Genomic DNA, 15,637 nt, shown 5'->3' with positions numbered 1-15,637 from the left:
CTTATTTTTAAAATGATATACATTTTAAAGAAAAATAAACCTTAGCCTAATGTGAAAATAACTACTCTTAAGAAAAATAGAATAAAATTCATTAAGACCTGGCTTACGGTTCCGGACAATAATCATAGACCCCATTGTTTCCATTAAGATGGAACAGAAAAATGAGGGAGGGAATCAGAAAAAAAGCTACTTTTGCTGTTATATGGAGACTTAAAAAATTCACATATATATTATAATTTAGAAATTGACACTTGGTGGTCTCTCAAGTGTTAAATCTCCCTTGAATTTCTTATGACTTAAAAAAAAAAGAGGAATAAAGTCAATTTGACTTAACTGGCATAAGAATTGAGTTCAGTTAACAGTGTTAAAATCCACACACCCCTCCACAACAAATACAGTGTGTGAGCCTGAAACACAAGTTCCGTAGAGCAGCCACCATTTCAATGACTAGGGACTTGTGTCAATCTACTCTCCTCTTGAAAATCAGCAACATAAAATCCAAAATCTTGGACAGGAAGATTTTGACACAGGCGTTATAAATGATCAGCAGATACAGCAGGCTACTTATGTCAGAAATTTCCAGCCAGAGCCAAAACAGGTTGAAGTTCAATGCAAAGGGTGACTTTTCTAACTGGGTCAGCGAGCTGGCTGATCACATTCTTCCCATTTTCAGTTAGTGTGAAATCTCCAAGGAAATTTGTCTTCATAGTTTTCCAGGTTCTCTTAAATACAACAAAAAACTGAATTTAGGACCTAATTAAAATACCAAATATGGTTTTGTAGCTAAATACATTAAGCTCTTACTTGTTGCTGAGGTATTACTTCATTCATTCACTCACATAGATTATTATCTGCCAGGTGCAGTAGTTCAAAGAGGGTCCCAACCCACTTGAGAGACAATGCCCCTACCCACATGGAGCTTATGTACAAAGAGAAAGACCAACATTAAGTAATTAAAAATAAACATGAACTAGATAGAAATTGGATTGCTCCTGCGTGCCTAGGCTCTGTGGAAAAGTGTACACGTAACTTCCATCCCATCCTCATAATGGTACGGTGAGATCACTATTAATTTTAGCCTTATTTTACCTAAAAAAAAAACATAACTGAGGAAGAAAAATGTTGAATCTGAAGGTCATGCAGTCTCTTGGTGACAGCTGAGATTTGAATCAAAACACTCTGCCTCAACTACTTGTATCATTAACTACTATATTGCATGTACCATTCAAGGTGGCGCACGCCTCTAATCCCAGCACTCGGGAGGCAGAGGCAAGCAGATTGCTGTGAGTTAGAAGCCATCCTGGTCTACAAAGAGAGTCCAGGACAGCCAAGGCTACACAGAGAAACCCTGTCTCAATGTACATATTCCTTTAGACTGTGATAGGGGCACTAGAGAAAATGGCCATCTACAAAGGTGTAAACACAAAACCAAATTTAACCTGTCATGAGGAACATCTCAGAAATACTGATTTTTTTAAACTGAACTGTATTTGTGTGGGGGGTGGGTGGGTGTGTTTGGGTGTTGGTGGGGATGTCTAACAACAATGTGGAGGAGATGTTTCTCTGCTTCCACCATCTGGGTCTGGGTACTTGATCTGAGATAGTCGGACCTGGCTGTCTGGAAGCACCTTAACATACCACCCCACTGGCTCCTGAGAAAATGGATTTTTAAGCAGAGACTTGAAGGACAATTGAAAGGAGGGAGACATGTAGGAAGGGCATTTCTAACAAAATAAATAATGTGTCTCAAGTTCATAGTATTAAAAAAAAGTAGAAGAAGCAGATTGGCTGAACATTTTGCCAAAACTTTACAAAGAGTCAAAATGTATTTTCTATTTTATATTTCATTCAAAACATAATTTTCATTTTTTTAAAAAAATAGGAGACACAAAAGGATTTTGAAAATAATTGGAAAATGCTGAGAGACATAAGAAAATTGAAAAATTGCTTTGCACAATGCCAAGATTGCTGATACAATAAAAAAAGGCTAGTGGCAAAGTGATTATTTTCAAATGTATTTCCACCCAAAAGGTATCCTGTACAACATTTTATCCCAGCAAACTGTATGTTTTCAATTCTGTCTTTGCAGGCAAGAAAGGCTGTCAGGCAGATGGATCAGTGTAGTCAAAAATAAAAACACTGTGGCTTACTCTTAGAATTGCAACGAGCTTGGATTTGGCTCAGGTATATGGGAAGGTATGGGGAGGAAAAGATAAAGTTGGGCTGGTGTTGTAATTTGCGTATGGTTTGGGTTAAATGTTCCCCTAAACATTCAAGTATTGGAAGCCTCTTAGTCCCTAGGATGGTAACACTGGGAGATGGTGCAGCATGGCAGATATGGAGCCTGCTGAGAGGTGCATGGCTCATTGGAGGACTGCCTAGCAAGGGAATAAGTGAATGTGACTGTGTAAAAGAAGCAAACCTGGACCTCCTCACTTCTCTCTCTCTCTCTCTCTCTCTCTCTCTCTCTCTCTCTCTCTCTCTCTCTCTCTCTCTCTCCTTCTATTTCTTCAGTATCATTTTTCAGAATAGATTATGGCCATGCCTTACTTCAAACTCAATTCTGAAATATCTGAAATTATCAACTACAAGCCCCAACTCAAAGAAGCTGGAGAGATGGCTCAGCGAGTGAATGTGCTTGCCCAGGGTCCTAGTTTGATTTTCTGTTGCTGTGGTGAAATGCGGACTAAAGAGATTTGTGAAAAGGAAAGCGTTAGCTTGGCGTATGCATCCCAGGTTGCACTCCATCACTGAGAGAAGTCAGAGAAGGGACTAGAAACAGGAACCTGGAGGCAGCAACTGAAGCAGAAGCCGTGGAAGAAGTGCTTACTTTCTCTCCTTAGTTGGCTCAGCCTGCTTTCTTATAAGACCCAGGACTACCTGCCCAGGGACGGCATCACCCTCAGTGCACTGGGCCCTCCCATGCCACTAATTATTCAAGAAAATGTCCCCAAAATTATTCCAATAAGGCCAATCTGATGGAGGCATATTTTAACGCAGTTGAGGTTCCTTCCCTTTTCCCAGAGGACCCTAGTTTGTGTCACGTTGACAAAAAAATTGAATTGCACACATTGTAAGCCTGGTGACTTCAATTTAATCTATAGGACACACATAAAAGTGGAAGGGGAAAGAAAGCAACACAAAATGTTCCTCTGACTTCTACATAATTGCCATGCATGCCTTTGCTCCCTCTCTGCACCATAGATGCGCATGGACACATACACTAATTTTTTTCTTAAAGCTGTAGTGGGTAGTAAATTCATGCTATGCATCAAACACTGGGACAGATGTCTGAGGCCTCTCACTTTACTATCAAGACATCCTTACTAATATTCAAGGATAATAATATTAAGGAGTGTAGTATGATGCTCTTTGCACAAGAGTAGTAGAATTTAAAGTTTGCATGTCTGTTAATATATATGTATAATATATATATATATATATATATATATATATATATATATATATACACATATACATATACATTATATCTATACCTTGATCACAGGAAAGACCAACTCTGCCATGTCTTTCCATCTAACATTCATCATATTAAATGTTTTGAAAGACAAGATGAGTCAATATTGAAGAAAATAAGGAAGAAAGTAAAAGTTTTAGAAATTTCACCACAATCATAAACTATGGACTAGAACCTATTTGCTATGTGACCTTGAATAAGCTGCCTAATCTCAGGAAGCCTCAGCCCATTTGCCTCTGTAGTAAGGATGGGAGCTGTGCCCAGAGGACCGCAACATGAGGCATCATACAAGCAATTAGCAGTCCCTGGGGCACAGTGTAACAGACTAGCAAGCATCTGCCATTTACATTACGACAGTGGTTGCTAGGCGCCAAAATTCCTCTGCAACCTCTGTATTCTGAAGTCAGTCTTCCTGCAGGGCCTGGTATCCATGACTATCCCCTGTACAGGTCTGTTCTAGTAGTCTAGTCCTAAGAAGCTTTCTGTGGCCAATCCTTGTTTGGGAAATCGCTGAGTGTAGTTACAAAATTAGCTGCTTCCTCTGAAGTAGAATGGAGTAGAATGGTGGTGCAGAAATTGTGGGAGTGGCCAATCGTTGTCTGGTTTAATTTGGTTTAACTTGAGGCCCATGCCAGGAGAAGAGCCCATGCCGTTCTTGTCTGAAAGGCCAAGAACCAGAGACTGGATAACCCAGAGACCTAGGGTAGAACCAAACACAACTGGCAAGGAGAAGGAAGAGGAGGAGGAGGAGGGGCAGGAGGAGGAGAGGGAGGAGGAGAGGGAGGAGGAGAGGGAGGAGGGGAAGGAGGAGGAGAGGGAGGAGGAGGAGAGGGAGGAGGGGAGGGAAGAGGAGAGGAAGGAAGGAGGAGGAGGGAAGAGAGGAGGAAAAGGAGGAAGAGGGGAGGGAGGAAGAGGGGAGGGAGAAGGAGGAGAAGGAGGAAGAGAAGGAGAGGGAGGAAGAAATGGAGTCTACATTGGAGATCATTATCTGTTCTTACCCCTTGGAGCTCAGGGATTCTGGTGGAAGGGGAGTTGGGGAAGATGGTAGAAGTCAGAGGTGATGGTGGTCGGCATGAGGGAGAACAGAGCCCACTGAATCAACTGAGCAAGGCTCATGTGGGTTCACAGAGACTAAAGCAGCAAGCATGGGGCCTGCACTGGACTATATCAGGTCCTTTGTGCATATGTTATGGCGGTTAGCTTGGTGTTTTTGTGGGACTCCTAACAGTGGGAGTGGGTGCGTCTCTTGATTCTTTTGCCTGCTCTTGGGACTCTTCTCCTCCCATTGGGCTGCTTTGCCCAGCCTTGTCTTATTGCATCTTGTTTTGTCATGTTGTTTGGTGTCTCTTGGAGGCCTACTTTTTTCTGAAGGAGGAAGGAAAAGGAGAGGATCTGCAGTAGAGGAACGAAGACGGAGGACCTAGGAGAAGTGGAGGAAGAGAAAACTGTGGTCTGTGACGCATTGTGTAAGAGAAGAATCTATTTTCAGTGAAAAAACAGAAAAGAACTAGCTCATTAATATTAGCTATTTGAAAATCAGAAGTACACTGGGCATTGGTGGCACATGCCTTTAATCCTAGCACTTGCGAGGCAGACACAGGTGGATCTCTGTAAGTTCAAGGCAGCCTGATCTACAAAGCAAGTCCAGGACAGCCAAGGCTACATAGTACACAGAGAAATCCTGTCTCAAAAAACCAAAAACCAAAAAAAAAAAAAAAAAAAAAAAAAAAAAAGAAGAAGAAAAGAAAAAGAAAGAAAATCAAAAGTATTCAAATATTGCTATTCATATGCTCATTATTGATTAAGTTATTTTCATTATTACTAAAATGCAATCATTCTTCCATCGATTCTTCACAACTCAAAAAGACAACACAGGAAATATTTTAGTACTTGTATTCCTTAAAATATCATTAACTACTTTTTGCAGTCTTCACATTTATGATCTCTAATACACACTGTGTAACTAAAAAGCAATGGTAACCAGAGTAAGAGGTGCGTCCTCGGTGTCCTATGACAGCAGTAAGAATTATAAAACACCAACTGCTCTGATTTACATATTAAATTAGGCCCTGAGAGTTGTGTTGACTGCACAGCACCCAATGCAGCATTCAGAAGTGCAGCTTTGGGAAAGTGACTGGATCCTAAGTGCTTTGACTTAACCTCTGATGGGGTCATACTTGAGTGGGCTGTTAAGAAGAAATAGGAACTGTAAAAGGTAGAGCCTGGGAGGAAGTGAGTTGCTAGGGAGGCACCTATGAAGGGTGTTTCCTATTTGTGGCCCTTCCCTCAAGTCCCCTTGGGCATGATGCTCTTTCTCACCACAAGACTAGAAACAATAGAGATAGATTATCACAGCTATAACCTTGGAAACTTTAAGCAAAATAAACCCCTCTTTTTATTTTTATTTTTTTGAGGCAGTGTTTCTCTGTGTAGATCTACCTGCCTCTTCCTCCCCAAGTATTGGGATAGTAGGAGTGTGCCACCACACCCGGCTTCTTTCTTGTAAGTTATTTACTTTAGGTATGTTGTCACAGTGACAACACACTGACTAATATACCAACTTTCTACCCACAGCATATGGCCTTTGTTGAGGCTTAAATATAGAGATTTGTTGGCCCAGAAGTCTTAAGACACTAATAATGCTCTAGAAATTCAATAACCTGACACTACTCAAATGAACTGGTTTTTATGCAATAGACTGGAGAAGATAATGTTTTTGTTCAACTAATACACTTTTGCTGTTCATTTTACCTGTTCTGTATATTGGATATTATTTTTGAGCACTGTCTTCTCTCTTATGTGATCTATAAAGTCCTTTTTTTTTTAATGTTAGCACAACTAAATGTGCATCAGTGTGCTCAAGTCCAGTCCTGCAGGGTAGAGGTAGGAATAAACGTCCCAGAGGTGTCATTTTCATTAGGACTCAATCAGAGCTTCTTCATCAAACCTAGCATTTCATCGGCAGTTCTAGCTATATTTTCCCACCAGATTTTATGCTCAGTTCATCATGATGGGTTTGCTTGCGTCAATGCAATCTCTATCTCATTTGCTATTAAGTAGCATCTTAAAGAGACAAAACACATTAAGTTGTAATTAATGCATAAGTTAAAAATAGCACTTGCTTGAGATCAACAGTATGGGTATATAGCAGTGGTTCTCAAGCTTCCTAGTGCTCCCACCTTTTAATATAGTTTCTCATGTTGTGGTGACCTTGACCATAAAAATATTTTTGTTTCTACTTCCTAACTGTAAATTTGCCTTTGTTGTAAATCACAATATAAATATCTGTGTTTTCTAGTGGTCCTAGGTGATGATCCACGTGAAAAGGTCCTTCAACCCCAAAGGGCTGTCAACCCACAGGTTGAGAACCATTGGTTTACAGGACTCACTCCTTTGCCACACATAGTGCTACCTTCTTATGCATGTAGTGAGATAATCAGAAATGAGCAATTGAGTATAAATAAATGAGCCACCTGTTTCTTACATTTTACCCTATGATTGCTGGAGAATGGGCTAACTACTTTCCCCTCTTATTTTCTAGACAGCCATAGATGGAGAAGTCTGTTTATGCTTACTCTGACACCAACAGAAATTGTGTGTGTGTGTGTGTGTGTGTGTGTGTGTGTGTGTGTGTGTGTGTGTGTGTGTTTCTCTAATGCTCAAGGTCAAAATGGTGTATATCTATAAAATTTAAGAAAAATGTTCTGTTTGCTTAACTTAAACCGTAAGGTCATTTATGACTTGCGTTTTCTGATGTACAGAGTAACAATTCTGTGCAGGTCAAGCTACAGAACTCTGCCTTGTAATTTCAACATACCATCTCCTGAAGGTAATCATTTGAAACCCAAGGCCGTTGCTTCTGTGGGTGTTGACTATTCATGCACTTGGCTTAGTCACAGGTTTTCAGCTATGTTTTTTCTTAGCTTGGTTTTAGTTTTTCAGGTATATTTTTTGTGTGGTGTACATGTGAACATATATAAGTTCACGTATGCACATATGATCGTGGGTGCATCCACACTTGGAAATCCCAACTCGGCTTCTGGTCTCAGCCTCTCACTGAACCAAGAGCTCAGCAATTCCAGCTATTCTAACGGACCAGGCTGCCACAGGACCAACATCTCTGCTTCTGCCATATGAGGATGACAGGTAGCTTCCACTTCTGCCCTGATTTTTGTTTACTGACTTTAAGTTTGTTTTTCGTGTAATATATTTTGATGACATTCTTTTCCTACACATCTCCTCCCAGATCCTCCACACACCCCTATGGACCCAACTTCATGTTACTTTTATTTGTGGAACAACAACCACAAACAGAAAACAAAAGGACAAGAAAAGACAACAAACAAAAATAAAGCAAAGCCAGAAAAAGCATTTTTTAAAACCTTAGAGTTTGTTTTCTGTTGGCCAACTGCTCTTAAGGTTGCAGCCTGCCCTGCCTGCCTGGCTTTTTAAAATAGGATTATGAACTATATCTCCCCAGCCCTAATCTGATCATTTTTTAAAAATTGTTTAAAAACAAGATAGAGAAGAATGTAAATAGCACCAAAAATGAAGATAGTCCACCTTCCTCTGCAGTGAAAATGGAACAAGGGATACATTCAAGAAAGCATCCTCATCCAGAAGAAGCAGCTGGTATTTCTAGGGACTTGCTTGAAAGCCTCCTTTCCAAAGAGTTCTTGTTTTCTTTGTGGCGTGGTTGAGAAGAGGTGACACAGCAATTACAAAAAGTTGTGTTGTTACCTCTTACCTCTGAGAACCAAATATATTTTTCTCTAAAATTTATTATGTAATTTTCTTAATATAATATATTTTGAGGATGGTTTTTCTCCTCTCCAACCCCTTCTAGATACTCCCCACCCCCTACTTACCTAACTTCATCTTTCTGTCTTTCTGTCTGTCTTTTAATCATTATGTCACTTTATTTTGTCTAATTCTCTCTTTTTTCATTTTCTTGAAAATGGATTCTTTTTCATACAGTATATCCTGATTATAGTTTTCCCTCCCTCTATTTCTCCCAGTTCCTTCCTCTTCCCACCTCTCTGGATCCACTCTTCTTCTGTCTCACATTAGGAAAGAACAGATTTCTAGGAGTTCACAAATAAACATGACAAAATAAAAATATAATACGATGAATCAACAACTATAATATTGAAGTTGGACATCGCAACCCAATAGGAGGCAAAGCATCCCACAAGTAAGCAAGAGAGTCAGAGATCCATTCTTTCTCACAGTCAGGAGTCCCATAAGAATACTAAGCTATATATTTTGGATATTAGACCTTTGTCAGATGTAGGGATGGTGAGGATATTTTCCCAGTCTGTAGGCTGTTGCTTGGTTCTGTTGACAGTGTCTCCTGCCTTACAGAAGCTTCTCATCCCCATGAGGCCCCATTTATTAATTGTTGACCTTGAGGTCTGGGCTGTTGGTGTTCTGTTCAGGAAGTTGTCTCCTGTGCCAATGTGTTCCAGGGTGTTTCCCACTTTTTCTTCTAACTGACTAGAAATGATCATAATGAATGAGTTAACCCAGAAGCAGAAAAAGTCAAATGGTATATATTCACTTATATCTGCACACTAGCCCAAGGGGCATGTCCCATGAATGTCTTCACTTATCAGGAAAGTGGGACAGAGGGGAGGACATACTACTTGGACTCTAAGAGAGAGAAGCCTGGAAGAATTGGGAAATAGAAGGATCCAGAGGGTCCTAGAAACCTCCAAGAACATTATGACAGGCGGATATGGGCCCAGGGGTCCTGCTCAAACTATGGCACCAACCAAGGACAATACATGCAGTAAACTTTGAACCCCAACCCAGATCTACCCAATGGACAGGACATTCTTCACAGTTGAGTGGAGAGTGGGGTCTGTCTGACTTTCACACGAACTCTGGTGCCCCATATTTGACCATGTCCCCTGCATGGGGAGGCCTGGTGGCACTCAGAGGAAGGATAGCAGGCTACCAAGAAGAGACTTGATACCCTATGAGCATATACAGGGGGAGGAGGTCCCCCTCAGTCACAGTCATAGGCGAAGGGAGTAAGGGGAAAATGGGAGGGAGGGAGGAATGGGAGAATACAAAGGATGGGATAACAATCAAGATGTAATATGAATAAATTAATAAAATATATTTAAAAATTCTAAGCTAATAGCTCCAATATATACAGAGAGGTGTAAACCCATGCAGGCCCTGTGCTTGCTGTTTCAGTCTCCCTGAGATCCTATGTGCCTTGTTCTGGTGTCCCTCATCCCCTCTGCCTCTCATAATCTTTCTTCCTCTTCCTTGAGATTTCCTGAGCTTGGAGAGGAAGGACTTGATAGTGACCTCTTATTTACATTCATCCCACAACTGTCTGGCTGTGGGTCACTGCATCTGTTCCTGTCTGCTTCCAGAGGAGGCCTCTCTGTTGTTGGCTGGATAAGGAACTTAATATATGAGTATAGCAGAATATCACTATGAGACATTTTGTTGATACATTTTTTAACCAGTAGTGTCTTATTCTACCCTTGGTCTCTAGGTTATCTAGCCTCTGGTTCTCGGTTACTCAATCAGTGTCAGTTATGGGTTCCTTCTCATGGAAAGGGCCTTAAGACAAATCACACATTGGTTGGCTATTCCTGCAAACAGAAACAAATCTTAACTGATGAGATTTATCCCCTCTTAACACAATTCCTACCAAAAAGTGACAACAGTAAACCATCAAATCACACACGCCAAAAGTCAACTAAAATTAACCAAAAGCCTCATTCTCAGGCACTGAAATGAACACATCTGCCACATTCACCTTCAACCAGTTTTCTTTTGTTTCTTAGAAGTGCATCCACCTACTAAGATTATACTGCTCCTATTCTGGTTTTACCTGTAGTTTAAGGCTGAGAGACCCACAGGTGATTAGTCAGAAATCAATCAATCAATCAATCAATCAATCAAACAAACAAACAAAATTCTCCCCAGATGCACAGAGGGAAAAAATGAACACATTTTATCTAGCAAGACAAGATGAGTCCATTATTGAATCAAGCTGCGTTAGCTGGCTGGCTCTGTGTGGAAGTGGTTGAAGCTCCTGGACAGGCACTGTGTTGAGAGGCCTTGAGTGCCTTCTCCTATGACATCTAGTAGGATGTATACCTTGGGCTTCAGTCTGTATGGTAAAGCATGACACAAATACCGAATATTGTTCTAATACTACCTGGCTATAAAGAACTCTGCCTGCCCAGCTGTGTGTGGCACATCCCGGGCATCCTAGGGTTTTGAGACAGTTACAGAGGATCTGAGTTTGACATCATGCTACTCAACATAGTACTTTTGAGGCAAGCCTACGCTACATAGCTAGAACCTATCCTTTAGAATAGGCAAAAAAGTCTAGTGGAGATGCTCTAGGGCAATCTGCCTGGCATATGTAGCAAGATCAATAGATTGTAAGTGGCAAGTTGTCTTTTAGAATCAGCAAAATAAACCCAGAGGGTTTGCTTTAATACCTTTCTAAGCCAAATCCTTTCAGCTAACCTATTATCACTCATCACCGCCACGTTTTCTCCGCTGTGTTTATTTACTTTCTCTTGTTTACTGTCTCTCTTCCTCTACTTTTCCTAAAAGGCAAACTTCAGGATGAATCAGAGCTGTCTCAGTCATGGCAGGCTCTATGACAAGTGCCCAAATCGCATTAGCCCACGCTATGGAATTAATTATCAGAGTAATGAAATCTGTAGCATATAGCGATGTTAACACCACCTATCACCAAGAAAACACAAAAACACAAAACCACAGACGATTTCTTGTTTGGACTTCATTTTTCTCCTTTTCACAACCTGTCAGATTTCATAGACATGTGTGAAGCATCCAGAGCTGGGCTATAAGTGAGGAAATATTTGCAAAGCAGTTTGAATATCTGCCTAGAAAGCATCATAAAGAAATAAAGGCGTACCTGTACGGTTGGTAAAACATGAGCCTTGTATTTATTCACCAAAATTAATGCTCCCTGCATCCCTAGATGGTGACAGACACTTTGACATCAATTGTTGTTGGGTCGCAGGCACTCACTCTTCCAGGTAGAGCATATGATCTGCCTCTAGGTTTGTTAAGTAGAGCAAAACCCAGATTGGGTGAGCCTCTAAGTAGCCAACCTACTCCTGTATTTTACCATCAACTTTTTTTTTTCACCATGGAAGACACATCAATACTTTCCTTTTCGTGTATATACAAGGACCATGTCCCAGCTTTGGAAAATGTTTATTCTTTTTTCTTTTTTCTTTTTTTTTTTTTTGTGTGTGTGTTTATTTTTTCTCACTAATTTATTGTAAAATGCACATCACAGCCCCTTCCCTCTTCTCTTACCCCTCTTTCCCCCTTCTTGTCTCTCAGAAAAGAAGAGCTGCCCTGCACACAACCAGTACCAACCAGCCCTAACACATCAAGTTGCATCTGGACTGCGCTCATCCTCTTCATTGGGGCCTGATGAGGCAGCCCAGCTAGGGGAAAATGATCCCCAAAGAGGTACCTGTATCTATGTCACAGACAGCCCAGCTCCAGTTGCTAGGGCATACATATGTAGCCCCTGTGTCATCAGCTACATATGTGTAAGGGGTTTAGGTCCAGCTCATGCATGCTCTTTGGTTAGTGGTTCAGTCTCTGTGAGCCCCATGGGATAGGTTAATTGACTCTGTTGGTCTTCTTGTGGGGTTCTTGTCCCCTCTGGGTCCCTCTACCCACCCTCAACTCTCTACAATATTCCTCAAAATCCACCCAATGCTTATCAGTGGGTCTCAGCATCTCCTTTGAACCAATGATAGGTGGATCATCTCAGAAGATGTTTATTCTTATGAATAAAAATCTATCTGGTGGAGGCAAAACCTGGTGTTTAGGAAGTAATACTGTGGATTAGAGTGGCTTTGTTCCTGTGGGAAAAGTGATCTTGTGCTTAATGTCTACAATTCAGACATCTCACTCATAAAATACAGATAATAAACAATACCTTCTAAGCATTAGCAATAGTAGACAAAGCCATTGTGGGGCCTAATAGGACTTTCTGCCTTTCCATTTCTTTAACAGATTTTTAAATATGCACCCAAAGCTTTCTTGTCTTCAGTCAGAAGTCAAACTGAAGACGCTTCCATCCCTAGTTAGGAAAATGGTTTGGAATTTAGAAATAAAACCTGCCGAGAGATAGAATAAGATTTGGCATTCTCGGAAGTCTAAGTAAAAGGAAAGCTTGAGAGAAAATGACTATGAGTTTTCTCTAAAGACTTACAGCATCTCAAGCACTCTCTTCTTGTTATGTAAATTTTCGTAGATGTGGATACGTATCTACCAATATTGAAGTCAAAATATTGGAGCACACTCATCCTTCTTTCCTCTGACCTTTATGGGGTCCCTTAAATCACAGCAATATTGAGAGATGTTGCATGTACCTTGCAATTTCCTCATTTAAACTTACAATTCAGTCATTTTAATATATTCACAAAATCATAAATCAACAACACAATTTTATATTTTCAGTATCTTCTTACCCCTAAATCAAATACCCATATCCAGTTTTCCCTCCACTTCCCTAGCTCCACTCAACTATGAAGTGACTTTGTGTGCCTCCTGGCTCTCACTTGTTCATATTTTGAGACAATGTATCATTATGTTGCCTTAATTTTCAATTCACTGTGTAGTCCAGACTAATCCCCAACTTGAGATCCTCCTGTTTCATCCCCTGTGGACAGTGTTTACTGGGAATATGCATTAACACACACGGCTCTGTAATAATTTTTAAAATGACAGACCTGAGGGATAAACCAATAGATTAGTTAACTTTACATAGAGTGTGTAGCTTTGTTTTACAATGCACATTTGAATCATTTCTTGAAGAAGCAGCAATTCAGATGTTGCGAGCTGTATGAGAAACAGATGATGCTGTCAACATGTGCTGATTCTACAATTCAGCATCACATTTTCATGTGAATGCCCCTAACTAGGACCCACAGAGAAGCTGAATGAAAGAGTAAGACACTGGCTGTTCACAGCACATCAGAGAAAAGAGTATGCAGGTAATTAAAAAGCGGTCAGCTGTCTTTGTGGTATATGGCTGTAGACAACGCGGATGATTAGGAAGTCTGAAAAAAGGGTCAGGTAAGAAGAGCAAATGGTAAGGTCTATGGGTACACAGGGGGGAAAGGTCTCTGGCAACTGAAGCAGAAAAGAAAACAAATTTCATAAAGGTGGAAAGAGACAAGCAAAAGAACGGTGGGCAAGGATTTTCATTCTCAACTCCAAATAAAAATTCTTAAAACATGGAATAATCAATTAAATGCATATAATGTGTATTACATAGTATAACATTTAGAATTATGCGTAGTTCAGAACTCAGTGGGTGAAATGTGGTTTCCCTTTCTTCTGAGGATTGAGCAGAAAGCCTTGCCCTTCCTAGCAAGCCCCCTTCTGCTACGGTACACCGCAAGCTCTAAAACATGTTTTGAAAAACGAGAGCCATGTGAGCCACGTGTGAACAGCTTGTTTGTGTTCCTCATTATTAACTGTCAAATTTCGTTAGAAGGATCATGTTGCAGTTTCTGAAATCGAGAAAAGCAAATATGGGAAAGCTGCAGGAAACCAAGAGCACAACTCTTGACGTCACCAGCAGAAGGCAGGCTTTCAGAGACTGTGAGCATCTCAGTCTCAGCTCTAGCACTATGTCAGGCTATCTCCTCTCTTCAAAGTTTTCCAGAGGCTTCTTTAAACATGATTGCTCTTCTGTGTCTTGCTTCTGGATCCAATGGAAAGAAACAAGGCATGGACAACATTGATGGATGGATGGTATGCAGAGAGCTAGGTCAGATGGTGTAATTACACAACACTGACTTCTCCTTAAATGGATGGACAGAGAAGCAGATGAGCTCAGCTCCCTCCTCCCAGCTCCACCACAGGGAAGGAAGAGAGCAGCAGGCCCAGTTATCTCACCAAGGGCATACAAAGCTACACATCCACACCATCTTCTAGGGCAGCAGATGATAAGGTTATCAAGACTGAATGCTCCCAGTATCACTTGAAAGGCTTATTTATTAAAACTCAGTGTGGGACTTTACCTGAAGAGACGCTTACAGGTTTGCATTTCTCACAAGTACTTGGTAATGTGGTGCTGCTGTTCTGCAGGGGCCACACCCTTTGAGGACGAGGACCAATGGTGCAGAAGAAGCTGACAGCATCGCATTCTATAGGCATAGGACATGTCTGCCACAACTCAGAAATGGCTCCAGTTATACTTGCTTCTCTTCACCCATGAAAGACAGGCATCAGGGCTAGTGCACAACGCCAGTGAGATGTTTGCTGGACTGAATATTAATGCTGTGTTGCTTGATTTCCATGCCAACCAGTATGCAGAAACAATACAAAAAAAAAAAGGCTTAAAATACTATTTTGAACTTTCACCCATTTTTTTTTAAGCTAAGCACCACTGCATCTTGATTTGTTCTTAATTCTGATACTTTCACGATTTACTGCATCCTGGGGGCAGACGGATGGGAACTAAGAATGACTCGAGACCATGGGGCTGCCAACATGCCTATTTATGTACAATTTTTCTCTGAAAGTACCAGAAATTCTCACCCCAAAGGGCATTTGTGTCTTGCTGTGTCTCAGGAGGGATATAATAGTTGAGTAACTGGGAAATTAAAACCAAGAGTTTGGCTTTTGTGATGAAATTCTAAATACTAGAATGTTTACTTAGTTTTTCTTTATTGGGCATCTCCTAGTTGTGCTCTCACTGATATGGTCTTCATTTGATACTTCTAGGCTATGCTCTGACTTCTCAAAGACACAGAAAGAATTGTAACTTTGTTTTTCTGGGAATGTTTAATAATTTCTAAAATGTCAGGCTACATTAAATTAAAGATGATCCTGCTAATAACAACAAAACAAATCTCATATCCTGAACAATTTTAAGGAAACATACATGTTGTAAAGAAAAGATTGATGTAGTAAGAACGTGAATCCAGAACCCAGAAATGGTATTACAGATGCACAGGTTTCTATGGTGCTTGCCTAGAGTCACTGAAATCCCAGACCTGCTCTGTGACTGCCCTCTTCTGGCCAAATTGCAAAGTACTGATCAGAGTAAAAGCCATACTGGACACTGGGAAAAACATTCCTTTTTTTTTTTTTCAGGGTTTATACAAGTTTTGT

The 15,637-nt window shown here is 40.6% G+C and overlaps 1 long non-coding RNA gene across 3 annotated transcripts; it reads left to right on the top strand.

Annotated features, from left to right (window-relative positions):
• The first annotated feature begins 4,457 nt into the window (after positions 1-4,457).
• Positions 4,458-15,062, top strand: LOC311579521. Of its 3 annotated transcripts, XR_014773177.1 has the most exons (5): positions 4,458-4,944; positions 7,528-8,672; positions 11,837-11,968; positions 13,328-13,506; positions 14,609-15,062. It is a non-coding gene; the product is annotated as an uncharacterized lncRNA (long non-coding RNA). The 3 variants fall into 3 exon arrangements; XR_014773178.1 differs by lacking the exon at positions 4,458-4,944 and having other exon boundaries at positions 7,196-8,672; XR_014773179.1 differs by lacking the exons at positions 4,458-4,944; positions 14,609-15,062 and having other exon boundaries at positions 7,196-8,672; positions 13,328-13,902.
• The last annotated feature ends 575 nt before the right edge of the window (positions 15,063-15,637 follow it).

Source organism: Acomys minous (genome assembly GCF_964271855.1).
Source record: "Acomys minous genome assembly, chromosome: 12".
NCBI lineage: Eukaryota > Metazoa > Chordata > Mammalia > Rodentia > Muridae > Acomys > Acomys minous.
The sequence above is the reverse complement of the archived record's forward strand: the minus strand, read 5'-3'. Positions and strand labels throughout refer to the sequence as shown.